Here is a 15057-nt window from a genome sequence, read left to right as displayed (position 1 = left end):
ACTTCCTAGGCCCAATACGAAGAAACGACTTCGACCACAAGGGATTTTGACTCAATACTTTCCACTATGATAGGCCAAACAACTCTGTTTACAAACCTATTACTTTTCTCTGAAGCCACAACTTAAGTTCCTAATTAAACTCAAGTTCCCAACAACAGTTCCCAAACTATTGCTCCTCTCGAACTTCCCTCGAAGTTGCTTTCTCTATCTCTTTCTCACGCTTCACTCAAAGCTTCTCACACTTACAAGAGTTCAATAAAACCCTTACCCAAAAAAAATTTGTAAGACAATGGAAGAGTAAAAAACTCGAATAAAGTAAGTATGAATCCTCTTAGGAACGACACTGACTCTTAAGACAACTAAGAATATTTAGCTAAGTCAGACACACATTGGTGTGACTACTAAAAGTCAGACACAAAAATAATCTAAGATTTAGGCGCCTAATTATAGAGTACTTAGGCAAGACATAAACTGACCACTACTTAAGTCCATTATCCCATGATGTCCATAACTTAATTAATTAATTAGTTTTTATAAAATATTTCTTGAGAAATAATTAACCCACTCATCACTCCACTACATAGCTTAAAAATAAGAAGCAGTAAACATTACATGATTGTGAATACTTGGGGAATAATTAATCTAATTAAATTAATTTAGGCTTGGGAAGAAATTAATCAAGCCCACTAACCACTAATTATAAACGTGTAGCAGTAGTGTGTTTAGACGTGATATATGTTTATTTGGGGAGTAATTAAAATATTCACTTTAAATAGTTTTTAGGAAAGTATATTTATTAATTAAAACCGAAAATCATATTTGAATTTTAAAAAGAAAATATTTTTATAACCGAAAATTATACTCCCTCCGTCCCATAATATAGTGCCTATTTCATTTTTGGTGGGTCAAACTTTAAAATCTTTGACCAAATATTCTCATTTGTATATATAAAAAAACATATTCATGTGGGATCTTGTTAGATTCGTCTAAATGTGTAGTTTCATAATATAACCTTTTTATATTTTTTATTAATATGGAATTGAAGATATTAAAGGTCAAAGTTACGTCTTGGAGACCGTGTAAAAAAGAAACAAGCACTATATTATGGGACGGAGGGAGTATTTGATTTTGAAAACAAAATCTTTTAGTTTAATTAAAATATAAAAGATAAGATTTAAAAGGTTTGATATTATCCTAATTAAATCAGACAACCATTTTAAATCTTTTCCTAACAAACTAATAACAAACTCCCCAAAATAGTGGATCTAGTCAAAACTAACTTAGGACTCCTAACTAACTAGTTGGGTGCACAAATAATGTTAGGCGCACCACTTAGGAAATATTAAGGGTTCCTTAAGTCATTTCTAAGTCTGTTCCTTAACCTTGTTCCTAATTGTGTTAGTGTCTGTTCCTTTCATGGGAACGGAACCAAATTCCGTTTGAGAATTTAACACAAACTAAATTGAACGTTCACTCATCCTTAACAAGAAGATATTAAATACATCCTAACGTATTCTAATCTTCACTCCAAGCTTGATACTTTATCATTCGAACATCTTCACTTCGATCTTTGATTAGTTCTCCATTTTCATCTTCGATCAAGTATTCTCTTTGTTCGAGAATGAATTACCTAGCAACATCATAAATAAAATACAATATGTCTTTTGTGGTTAAGTAATCTTCAAAACTCAAGGGTCAACAATTTCTCCCTTTTTGAAGATGGCAACAAAAGGGATATACAATATAATATGTAATTTAAATAAGTCATATTGAACTCTTTTAACAAAGTAATTCAACTTAGTTAAATTCTATAGACTTTTTATTTTATTTTTTAACTAAGAAAATAACACGATTTTAAATAAACTTGGGAACATGAAACTTGGCTAGAGAAAAATATTTACTCTTATTGCCTTTCTCTTTCCCCCTTTGACATCTTCAAAAACATTATTCCGCGATTTCGAAAAGATAAAATTTATATATCAAAACACATCACCACCAAACTTTAATAGAAAAAAATTGGTTACTATAAGCGAAGAAAGCATTCAACTTTCAAAAACCGCAATCCAAGAATATTAGCCATTCAAGAGACGTACACATGCAAAAAGATTCAACTTAGAATTAGCAAATTAACATTGCTCCATTGTAGCATGCGAAAGAAGGAAAGAAAGAAAATACACAAAAAAAATTCTTCCCATAATATATTAAGAAAGAAAAATAAACTAGGAAGAATGTTTAAGGCTTAGGAGAGGAGGGTTGTTCGACCACTTCTTCCACCACATCATCCAACTTGACCATCACTTCCTTATGGTTGCTTTCAACGGTGTTAGCAAGCTTGAACACGATATCCTCCAAAGTCGTCAAATTCTTGTTCATCTTTTGGAGGGTCGTGGTCATATCTCCAAGTTGTTCCATAATCATCGTTTGACCCGCTAAAGCTTTGTCAACCTTCTCCGTCAACCCTTGCACTAGCCCATTCACTCCATGTGCTTCATGAGCGAACTCCATCATTGCTTCCGATTGACCCATAACCAATGTAAACAAATAATCTAACCTTTGTGCATGAGCAAAGGCAGTAGTGCCAATGGTAGGGTTTTGGGATGAGGAAGATGAGGGGTTATGTGGGTTGGATTCGACAGTGGGTTCCTTAGGATAGGAACAGCAGTTTGTTCCTTTGTGATGGGAACAGCTACAAGTTCCTTTCCCTTGGGAACAGGAGATGTAGGTTGTTTGAAAGGAGGAGGAATTGGGGAGTTTTGTGGTTTAGGATGAGGTGGAGATGCAGTTTTAGGTGGAGTGGTGTCCATGGGAACAGGGGATTGTTCCCTAGATTGAGGAACGCAAGCCACATAGGCTTCTTTGGCAATCCCCTTACATCATCATCATCAATACAAGCACTCTCATCAAGCACAACCGAAGGAGAATTTAACACTTTCATATTTCGAACTCGCTGACTAGTTCGTGAAGCTCTCAAAGCTGGTTTCTCCTTCTCTAATTCTTCCATTTCAACTACCTTCTTCCCTTTTCCTTTTCTTTTTCTTCTCTTTGTTTTTCTTTTTTGATTTTTTTTTTATTTTCTCATTTTTCTTTTTAGATTTTTTCAGTTTTCTATTCTCTTTCTTTTTCTTTTATTCTCTACCTCAAATTCGGTTTCATCATCCTTTTCTCCATCACATTCATCTTCTTCCTCATCATCATCCACATTTGCTCTGCCTTTAATTACATAGCCATCAATAACACGCACATTCAAATTATTCAAGGCCTTGACAGTAAGCAAATTTCCCGTGTCGGGCCAATAGTAGGGACTCCATTAAGCTTCACATTAAACTTAATTAGAATTACCGTAATAAGAGCTCCATAGCCAAAAATAAACCCGTTTTCAATACAATGACTCATGTGTTGAATCATTAAAGATGGAAAATTTATTGGTTTATGGGAAGCTAGGCAATGAATATAAATTAAATCTAACATGCTAACTTGAGCACGTTTAGAAAGGCGAGGCAAAATGGCTTTCTTGAGAATGTGGAAAAGTATTTTGTGGTATTTGGATAAGAGATCGTGATTAAGAGAAGTAGCACCTCGTTTACCACCATATTTCACAATAAGTTCATCTAAAGAGATATCAGAAAAAGGGTAAGAACCTCGTTGTTTCTGAAGTAAACATTGGTTCCTGTCACAAAAACATTTCCAAAAATTCAGCATGAAAGTCAATTTGGGTTCCCCTAACAAGAGTAGAACAATTCCCTTCTTCATCTATAGAATAGTTATCACAGAATTCGTCCATAAGTTTGGGAACTAGACATTGGCCATAGCAATTTTCAAAGAGGTGTTCCCAACCTTGAACTTTTACCAAATCAAGCAATTGTCTAAAATTTACCCTTTTACACCAATTAAAATCAACACATAAACCAAGAACATACCAGGATGCGACTGATTTCCTTTTCGTGATCTTGGTTGTTCCTCTCATAGGTACAACAGGTTCCTCCTCAATCTTTGCATGCGATTCTTCAACTTCCATCTCCATAGTTTCTTCACTTTGTTTTCTTTTCCTGAAGATTCGTTTGGATGGATTTGTTGAGATGCCCATCACGGGAGTTAGAGATTCGGTGTGTGTAGAAGAGGGAGAGGGTTTTTCGATTTTTTGTTGAGTAAGAGAGTGAGGAGTTTTTGTGAGGTTCATGTTTGTGAAGGAGGGACGATTTTATTGAGATGAAGAGATGCAACTTTTAACTTAGTGGCAAAGCTTGAGATTAATTAATGGAGGTAATTAATTTAGAGTTTAATGGAGAAGATGGAAAGTTAAAAAAAATTAACTTAAACGTATATTGTACACGATTTTAGGAGATAGAAGAAAATAAAGAAAATTAAAGATAATTACAAGATAATATTTCCCAACTAATTTGAGAGATATTAGGAAAGAATAAAGGGAGTAAAGTCAGATTTTTAGGAAAAAATCTGAACATAATTGTTTTTGGAATTTTTTTTAAAAATTGAATTTCGAAAATTGAAAGAAATCCTAAATCTAGTACTCTGGGAATAGCGTTTGGGAACAACGAATGGGAACAACGAATTTTGCTACTTTGGAACGCAATTAATCCTTTAATCCTTATTAACTCTTAAGGCATAGAATTGTCTAAAGAACACTAAGGGTAATATTATTGGACATTGGTGAGCAGTTTTCAGACATTTTCACTTATACATATGAAATAATCATATAACAGTTATGATGCATTTAAACAAATAAAAATATCAAATTTATTCACACATACATAATGCTAAAGAGTCAAACCAATAGGGAGAAAGATTATAGCAATTATTTCAACTTAATTAAGTCAAGTTCAAGTCTCAGTTTTTTAAATCTATCTCTATTTAAGGGCTTAGTCAGAATTTCAGCAATCTGACGTTCAGTTTCACGAAATTCCATTTTATAAGGCCCTTTTCAACATTGTCCTTAAGAAAATGATGCCTAATATGAATATGCTTAACTCTAGAATGATGCACATAATCTTTAGAAATACTAATAGCACTAGTATTATCACAAAAGATAGGAACACAATAAAAGTAAAATCCATAGTCACTAAGTTGTTGTTTTATCCAAAGCATTTGGGAACAACATGCTGCTGCTGCAACATATTCAACCCTCGACTGTAGATAAAGCAACTGCGTTTTGCTTCTTGGTACTCCAAGAAACTAAACTATGAGTAAGGAACTAAATCATACCTGATGTACTTTTTCTATTGACTATAGTCAGCATCTGCAAATTCTTTCAATTCAAAGGTATCACTTCTCTAATAGAACAAGCTCAAATCATTTGTTCCTTTGAGGTATCTTAGGATTCCCTTCACCGCTATGAGATGAGATTCCTTTGGATTGGCTTGAAACCTCGCACATAGACCTACATTAAAAGCAATATCGGGACGACTTGCAGTTAGATATAATAATGAGTCAATCATACCTCGATACTTGGTTTGATCCACACTCGTTCCTATAGCATCCTCATCCAACCTAGTTGAAGTTCCCATAGGTGTTAGATTTAGTTTAGAAACCTCCAAACCATACTTTTTCAGCAGTTCCTTAATATACTTTTGTTGATGGATGTAGATTCCTTCTTTTGTTTTTTTGATTTGCAGTCCCAAGAAGAAATTGAGCTCACCCATCATACTCATTTCGAATTCTTTACTCATGAGATTAGCAAAATCCTTGCACAAAGATTCATTAGTGGCACCAAATATAATGTCATCAACATATATTTGAACTACAAATAAATGTTTCCCTTTTGATTTTAAAAACAAGGTTCTATCTAATTTTCCTCTTTTAAACTCATTTTCAAGAAGAAACTTTGAAAGTCTTTCATACCATGCTCTTGGAGTTTGCTTTAAACCATTAAGAGCTTTTTCAAGCTTAAAGACATGATTTGAAAAATCTTTATTTTCAAAACCCGAAGGTTGTTCCACAAAAACCTTTTCATTAAGATAACCATTTAAAAACGCATATTTCACATCCATTTGATACAATTTGAAACCCATGAAAGTCGCAAATTCAATAAAAATTTTAATAGCTTCTAATCTAGCAACAGGAGCAAAAGTTTCTTTGTAATCAATACATTCCTGTTGATCGTATCCTTTCACAACCAAACAATCCTTGTTCCTTGTTATGGTTCCGAACTCATCCAACTTGTTCCTAAACACCCATTTAAAACCAATAACCTTATTGTGTTTAGGTTTAAGTTCAAGGTGCCAAACCTTGTTCCTTTCAAATTAATGGAGTTTATCTTGCATAGCTACAATCCAATCAGCATCAATGAGAACTTCTTCATGGTTCCTGTGTTCTATCATAGAAAATAAAGCATGAAAAGCACAAAAATTTCTAATTTGAGATCTCGTTCGAGTTCCCTTGTTTATGTCACTGATTATGAGTTCCACAGGATGGGAACGCTGAAGTTTCTAAGGCTTAGGTTGGAAATCCTAGATGGGAAATTGATTTCCTTGTAGAGTTCCTTGGTCATATTCACTTCCTTGTTCTTGGGAACCAGGTTCAACAATTCATTCACTTATGTATCCTCACCTAGTTCATCTTCAATGTTGGGAACAGGAACATGATGTTGTTCCTTAGCCTTCGTTTCCATGACTTCTTCTTCCAAAATCTCATCAGTGAGAATTTAGTCTTTTACCAAACCTATCTCGAAGTCATCATCAACTTGTGAACTTGGAACAAATGTATCTGTTCCATCAAAAATAATATGTACACTTTCTTCTACACACATGATCCTCTTATTATAAACTCTATAGGCTTTGCTGCTTGAAGAATATCCTATAAAATACCGCTTCATCACTCCTAGCATCAAATTTTCCTAAGTTTTGTTTCCCATTATTATGAATAAAACATCTACATCCAAATGTCCTGAAATATCTAATATTGGGTTTTTACCAAAATATAGCCCATAAGGGGTCTTGTTCACCAAAGGTCTCAACATGGCACGATTTATAATATGACAAGCAGTGTTCACGGCTTTGGCCCAAAAGTTCCTAGGAAGTCCACTAGCTACCAACATAGTTCTAGCCATTTCCTCTAAGGTTATATTCTTCCTTTTAACAACACCATTTTGTTGAGGTGTCCTGGGGGCGGAGAAATTATGGTCCAAGCCATGTTCTCTACTAAAGTCATTAGATTTAAAGTTCTCAAATTCCTTGCCATGATTGGATCTAAGGTGTAACAGTTTTTGACCACTCAAATTTTAAACTTTCTTTACAAATACTAAGAACTCATCATAAGTCTCATCCTTGCTAGAAAGAAAAATAACCCAAGTATATCTAGAGCAGTCATCAACAATAACCAACACATACTTCTTGCCACTCCTACTTTAAATCTTCATTGGTCCACACAAATCCATATGAATCAACTCTAAAGGTCTTGTGGTACTCACCACATTCTTAGACTTAAAGGAGGATCTAACATGCTTCCCTTTAGCACACGCATCACAAACACGGTCTACATGAAACTTAATTGAAAATAGACCTAAGACTAGTTCTTTCGATCGAAGTTTGTCAAGCAAAGAAAAACTAGCATGTCCAAGACGCATATGCCATAAAAGAGGATCATCGTCAATAACACTAAGGCATGTAAACTTATTTTTGGGAATAAAGCTAAGATCCACAGCATATATGTTCCCTTTCCTTGTTCCTTCTAAAATGACATCCCTTGTGCTTTTGTTGACGATAAAACATTTTTCACTATTAAATTTCACAAAGTTCCCTTTATCACTAAAGTGAGAAATACTCAACAAATTACGCTTCAAACCATCAATTAGAAAAACATTATCTATGGAATGTGACGATAACTTACCAACTTTGCCCATGGCAACTATGTTGCCTTTCATGTTGTCACCAAAAGTCACACTTCCACCATCATAGGTAGAGAGTGAGAGAAATCTTGATCTATCTTCAGTCATATGCTTAGAACAACCACTGTCTAGGTACCATGTGTTGTTCCCCTTCACTCTAGCCTGCAAGAAAACTAATTGTTAGAGTTAGGAACCCAATCTTTCTTGGGTTCCTTTCCTTCAAGAACAATAGGTTTCCTTTTCCAAGTTAATTTACTTGTTCCCAAGTTCTTGTTAAAGCGACCAAGTCTAATAGGGCATGAGTTCCTATAATGACCAGTGTTCCCACAAAACATACAAACTTTATCACTTGGTAAATCCTCTCTCTTTCTAGGTTTTTCAAATTTCTTTTTAAAACCAAGACCTTCATTTCGTTTGGTTTAAGGGTTCTTAATCCAATTAGGAATAGGGAGGTATTTTTTCTTGTTCCTACTAAAGTTCAATTCCCCTTCAAGTTCCTCGTTTTCTTTTTCCAGAAACGATGATTTTTCAATTCATTTACTTAAGATTTAAAACTTTGTAAGGGAACTGACTTAATGTCAAAGGAACTCACTTCAGGAATAAATTCCTTTAACTGAGATGACTCAAGACTTGACAAGTAGTTCTCATTTTTAAGATTTTTGAAATCCTCTTTCAATTTTAGATTTTTATCAAACAACTCAAAAAATCTTTGTTCAATATCAGTTCGAATACTTTTAAGCCAAGAAGTGTGTTTCTTTGCAACTACTAAAGCATGTTGATTTTGTTTCAACTTAGTAGACTCATCTTTGCAATCATTTACAGCATCAACAAACTCAAATAATTGCACTTTACTTAAAGAATTAAGACGAGTTTTGATAGTGTCTAAACTTGCCTCAAGAGATTCAATCTCTTCATCAGATTTAGTATCGTCAAGAGCCATGAGACAAAAGTTTGTTGTTTCCTTATTAGGTTGAGGTTCATCTTCTTCCTCGGAGTCAGAATCTCCCCATGCAGCAATCATAGCTTCCTTCATATCAGATATGGTATAGGAACTCTTGTATTCCTTGTTCCTATCTTTGCTTTGTTCCCTTCATTTGCCTTTGTCTTGTTCCCATTGGGGACACTCCTTGATAAAGTGATCGGAATTGCCACATTTATGACAAACAGGTTTGTTAGAATATATCTTATTTTTACCTTTGTAGTCTCCATTCTTCATGTTCCTAAACATCCGTTTGAAATTTCGGACCATGAGAGCGTATTCTTCATTGTCAGTTTCCGAGTCATCACTTTCGTCGGCTTTCAAGGCAATTGACTTATGTTTGGACATATCTCCATTCTCATTGTCCATTTGTAGCTCGTGAGTCATAAGGGAACGAGCAAGTTGTTCCAGATTGAACTTCGTAAAGTCCTTAGTTTCTTGTAAGGCCGTAACCTTAGCCATCAATCGATCTCTATGAAGGCTCCTTAGGACTTTTCGTACTTGTTCCTCAGAAGTAATTACTTTTCTAAGAGAGGTTAACTCATCAATAATATTCACTAGTGGAAAAATGAAGAAGGGCTGTGCTGAAAAAGGCCTATAGGGCTGCGCTTTTTGACAACAACCCTTTCAATAGCAGCCCTTCACTTTTTAAGTAGGCTTGCGCTACACAAGCGCAACCCTTCACAAGGAAGGGCTGCGCTTTTTAGGTAAAAGTGCAGTCCTTCTAAGCTAGAAGGGTTGCGCTTGTACCTAAAAAGCGCAGCCCTTCCTACCAAAAAATTACATTTTTTTACTCATATATTAATCTCACATTTTCTGAAATTTAACATTTGCATTAAACTTTAAAGTAAACCATCCAAATCCAGAAGAGAAGAAATTATAGATCTACAATGCAACTAAACCCAAATATACAGAAGAGAAGAAATTATAGATCTACAATGCAACTAAACCCAAAACAAACAAAAAAAGAACGAAACGAAAAGGAACAAAAACTAATATACAGAAAAGAAGAAATTATAGATCTGAAAATACAAGAACATTAATCAAAACAAAGATTAAGAAATTATAGATCTGAAAATACAAGAACATTAATCAAAAATTGCCTCCAAACATTGACCTAATAATGTTTACATACGTAAAACAAAACCCTAATACATAATTAAGGAAATAATTAAACTCGGAAATACTTATAATGCTTATTTGGAGCCTTAAACGAACTCGGATGGCTTAAAAAGCCTATACATCACGTCGTAGCGATGAGTTTGACTCGTTGGCCCGTTTCGCCTCCGAAAAGGTATCACAATAGGCAATCGGACTCCGTCGGCATGATTAGTGCAAATCATTTCAAGCTTTTTGTCGCGTTTCTGGGAGTTTTTGAGAGAGAAGAGAGGATGATAGAGAAGGAGGAAAGGGAGGAGGGACGTGAGAGAGGAGAGAGAAGGAGGGATAATATATTTGACGAAGTCCGCTTAATATTTGAAGCCCGCGAATTTTTTATTTCAAATTTTTTTAAGAAGGGCTGCGCTTTTCTTCAAAAGCGCAACCTTATATAACAGAAGGGCTGCGCCTTTGAAGAAAAGCGCAACCCTTCACTTAGTAGGGTTGCGCTTGTAGAAAAGCGCAACCCTTATGAGTGTGAGAAGGGCTGCGCTTTTCCTAAAAGCGCAGCCTTACTAAGTGAAGGGCTGCGCTTTTTTAAAAAAGCGCAGCCCTTCTGTTTTGTAGGGATGCGCTTTTAAAAAAAAGTACAGCCCTTCACTAGTAGGGCTACGCTTTTAGGAAAAGCGCAGCCCTTCCTGCGCAGCCTTCCTTTTTTTTCCCTAGTGATTTGTAAAGCATGTAAACATCTCTTGAATAGATTCTTTTGGTTTCATTTGAAAGAGTTCATATTGATTCATCAAAAGATCTATTTTCGATCTCTTAACCTCACTCGTATTCATGAGCGACTTCAAGAAGATCCCAAATTTGTTTTGCGGTTTTGCATCCTATGACACGATTGTGTTCATGAGGCCCAAGACCACAATGAAGTAGTTTAATAGCAAGAGCATGAATTTCCATTTTTCAAAATATCAGCTTTATCGAAATCAAAAATGGATTTAGGAATTACCTTGTTCTTGTCATTAGTGGTAGTGACTTCAAAACCGCCTACCTTTGTGACTCTCCATACCTGATAATTGTCGGCTTTGATGAAGATCTTCATTTCCTTCTTCCAGTAGGTGTAAAACTTGCCATTAAACATCGGTGGCCTCTAAGTAGAGTACCCTTCTTCCAGTTTCTCTCTAGTATTCATATTTTCCAAGATCTTGAACTCTAAAGGATTTCCTATGTTTTTAGAGTTAGCTCTGATACCAATTGTTATATAATGTGAGCAGTATAAGATGGGGGTGAATTATAGTGAGAGAATATACTATACTTTTTGCGAAACTAAAAGATAGCTAGGGAACACACAATGAGAACAAGAGAGATTTTAGCGAGGAAAAACTTCCTAGGCCCAATAGGAAGAAACAACCTCGACCGCAAGTGATTTTGACTCAATACTTTCCACTATGATAGGCCAAACGACTCTGTTTACAAACCTATTACTTTTCTCTAAAGCCACAACTTAAGTTCCTAGTTAAACTCAAGTTCCCAACAACAATTCCCACAACTGTTGCTCCTCTCGAACTTCCCTCGAACTTCCTTTCTCTATCTCTTTCTCACGCTTCACTAAAGCTTCTTACACTTACAAGAGTTCAATCAAACCCTTACCAAAAAATACAATTTGTAAGACAATGGAAGAGTAAAAACTCGAATAAATTAAGTATGAATCCTCTTAGGAGCAACACAGACTCTTAAGACAACTGAGAATATTTAGCTAAGTTAGACACACATTGGTGTGACTACTGAAAGTCAGACACAAAAATAATTTACGGTTTAGGCGCCTATTTATAGAGTACTTAGGCAAGATATAAACTGACCACTACTTAAGTCCATTATCCCGTGATGTCCATAACTTAATTAATTAAATAGTTTTTATAAAATATTCCTTGAGAAATAATTAACCCATTCATCACTCCACTACATAGCTTAAAAATAAGAAGCAGTAAACATTACGTGACTGTAAATACTTGGGGAATAATTAGTCTAATTAAATTAATTTAGGCTTGGAAAGAAATTAATCAAGCCCACTAACCACTAACTATAAATATGTAGCAGTAGTGTGTTTAGGTGTAATATCTGTTTACTTAGGGAGTAATTAAAATATTTACTTTAAATAGTTTTTAGGAAAATATATTAATTAATGAAAATCGAAAATCATATTTGAATTTTAAAAAGAAAATCTTTTTATAACCGAAAATTATATTTGATTTTGAAAACAAAATCTTTTAGTTTAACTAAAATATAAAAGACAGGATTTAAAAGGTTTGATATTATCTAATTAAATCAAACAATAATCATTTTAAATCTTTTCCTAACAAACTAACAACAAACTAATAACAAACTCCCTAAAATAGTAGATCTAGTCAAAACTAACTTAGGACTCCTAACTAACTAGTTGGGCGCACAAATAATGTTAGGCGCATCACCTAGGAAATATTAGGGGTTCCTTAAGTCATTTCTAAGTTTGTTCCTTAACCTTATTCCTAATTGTGCCAGTGTCTGTTCTTTTCATGGGAACAGAACCAAGTTCTGTTTGAAAATAACACAAACTAAATTGAGCATTCACTCGACCTTAACAAGAAGATATTAAATACATCCTAATGTATTCTAATCTTCACTCCAAGCTTGATACTTTATCATTCGAACATCTTCACTTCGATCTTTGATTAGTTCTCCATTTAATCTTCGATCAAGTATTCTCTTTGTTCGAGAATGAATTACCTAGCAACATCATAAATAAAATAACATATGTCTTTTGTGGTTAAGTCATATTCAAAACTCAAGGGTCAACACCCACTTACAACCAATAGTCTTCTTGCCTTTAGGAAGAGTCACCATATCCCAAGTTTAGTTAGCCATTAAAGCATCTAACTCCTTTTCAGTAGTTCAAGCAAACCAGGGTGTTGTAAAGCTTCAAAATAGCTAGCAGGTTCAGTAAACTGAGAAATATATGGTTGATGGGAGCCTTCAGCGTAGTGGAAGATCATGAAAATGCAAAATGCACCAGACATGCATAATTTTTCAAGATAAGTTGGCCTTGTATGGATTCAGGCAGATTTTCTAGGTGGATGAGGTAAAGGATTGACGATAGAAAATGTGGGAGAGTTTGTAGAAGGTATGTAGAGATGTATTTTGGTGGGATAAAGGTTTAAAGAGGAAGTTGTGTTAGGGGTGGTGGTATTTGTGATACTGAGTAAGAAATCTGAGTCAATAATTAAGGGCTCAGGAACATCAAAGATGGTATCCATGTTAAAAGGAGTGTCAATAGTGTTATGGTTGGGGCTAGGGTTAAGGAGAGAAAGGGGGTTAATTAGCATTTAAAAAATAAGGTTAATGACTAATAGAGTAGGTTAATTGCGGTTAGTCATTAAGGACATTTAGATGTATCTCCATAAAACAAAGGTGGTAGCTAGTGAATTTTGAAAAGTGTAAGGATATCTGGTGAATTTTTGAAAACTCAAGATACTCGCGTAAATTTTTTTTTTGGTCTATGAACCTAGATTCACACAAATCACAAACATCTCTAGATCATATTCTACTTCCAAGCTCTACGTATTATTAAGTGGCTAAGTTTCAATTGAATATCCAAAGGAGTGCGAAAAGATGATATAGAATTATCTGGCCTAGATATTAGTCTTTCGAGTGATTGAATAAACAAACCTTTGATTGTAATGTAGCAATTTGGTTAAGCGGTATCGATCACTGAAATATGCTCTTTCTAAAGAAAACTTAGTTGTTGAAACTTGAAATGGAATTATTTACCCTAGATTTTAGTCTTTCGAGTGATTGAGTAAACAAACCTTTAATTGTTATTTAGCAATTTGGTTATGTGGAATCGATCACTGAAATATGTTGTTTCTAGGGAAACCTTAATTATTCAATACATCTTGAAGAAACCTAGAAGGCTTGTTAAGTGTTTTCCTCAAATCAAACAGCATTATAGATGTTTCTCACTTCTTCGTAATGATAATATTCCGACCAAGAAGAAAATGTTGTATTATCAAAAAGAAGAAAATGTTGTATTATCAAAAAGAAGAAAATGTTGTTGCTCAGTATTGTCCTCCATTTTTGCCTTACATTTTACAAACACTTGAGAGGCCAAATTGACCATTGAATGGTCATGTTCTCCAAGTACGTAAGCCTTAAACGACTCACATCCAACGAGTTCACTCATGGTACACCCGGGTGTACCATGAGCATGGTACACCCAGGTATTTTTGTAATAAACTACAACTTCAGGGGCACGTTAGTAATTTCGCCTACTCTTTCTCCTGTTCCTCTTCCCCATGTTTTCCTCTTCCGTGTGCTTTCACTGCCATTTTTCCCGATGATGCTGCTGCTGCTCATTTCTATTCCTCTATCTCTCACCGCCAGCAAAAAGTAAAGAAAAACAAAACCCACAAAAATGGAGATGTCAGCCATGGAAGAAAACTCGAGGAAGCAGCCACAATTTCGACGATGCCATTGTTGCTCGTTTGTTCTATTCTTGTTATTTTGCTCATTGTTGTTCATTTGTTTAATTGTTCAGTTGTTGTTGTTGTTGTTGTTGTTGTTTCAATTCTCTCCTCCTTCTAAACATTCCAAACACAACAATGGAGATCTAAAATTCGCGAAAAAAAAAGAAATTTCCAGATCTGAAATTGAGGAAGATGATGATGAGCAAATGACAGAGTTTTGGTAAAAGTGTGCTCATTTTCTTAAATGAGTAAATGCTTGTTCATTTTGCTCATTTGCTCATTTTACCCATTTGTCCATTTTACTCATTTGCTCATTTTGCTCTTTGCTGATTTTGCTCATTTGTTGAAAATAGCCTCGGGTGTACCATGAGCATGGTACACCCAGGTCTATTATGAAGATTCTCCACATCCAATTAGTAAGTGATTTTGTTTGGTGTTAGATAACGACTTAGCGCATCAATATAGACGAGATTCGATCTTAATTTTCGGGTATCATTTTTATAAGATCAGTGGGTGATTTTATATACATATATATATATATATATATATATATATATATATATATATATATATATATATATATATATATATATATATATATATATATATATATATATATATATATATATATATATATATATATA

The sequence above is a fragment of the Beta vulgaris genome, chromosome 1 (assembly GCF_026745355.1).
Source record: "Beta vulgaris subsp. vulgaris cultivar EL10 chromosome 1, EL10.2, whole genome shotgun sequence".
NCBI classification, from domain to species: Eukaryota; Viridiplantae; Streptophyta; class Magnoliopsida; order Caryophyllales; family Amaranthaceae; genus Beta; species Beta vulgaris.
This window is presented reverse-complemented; position numbering follows the sequence as displayed.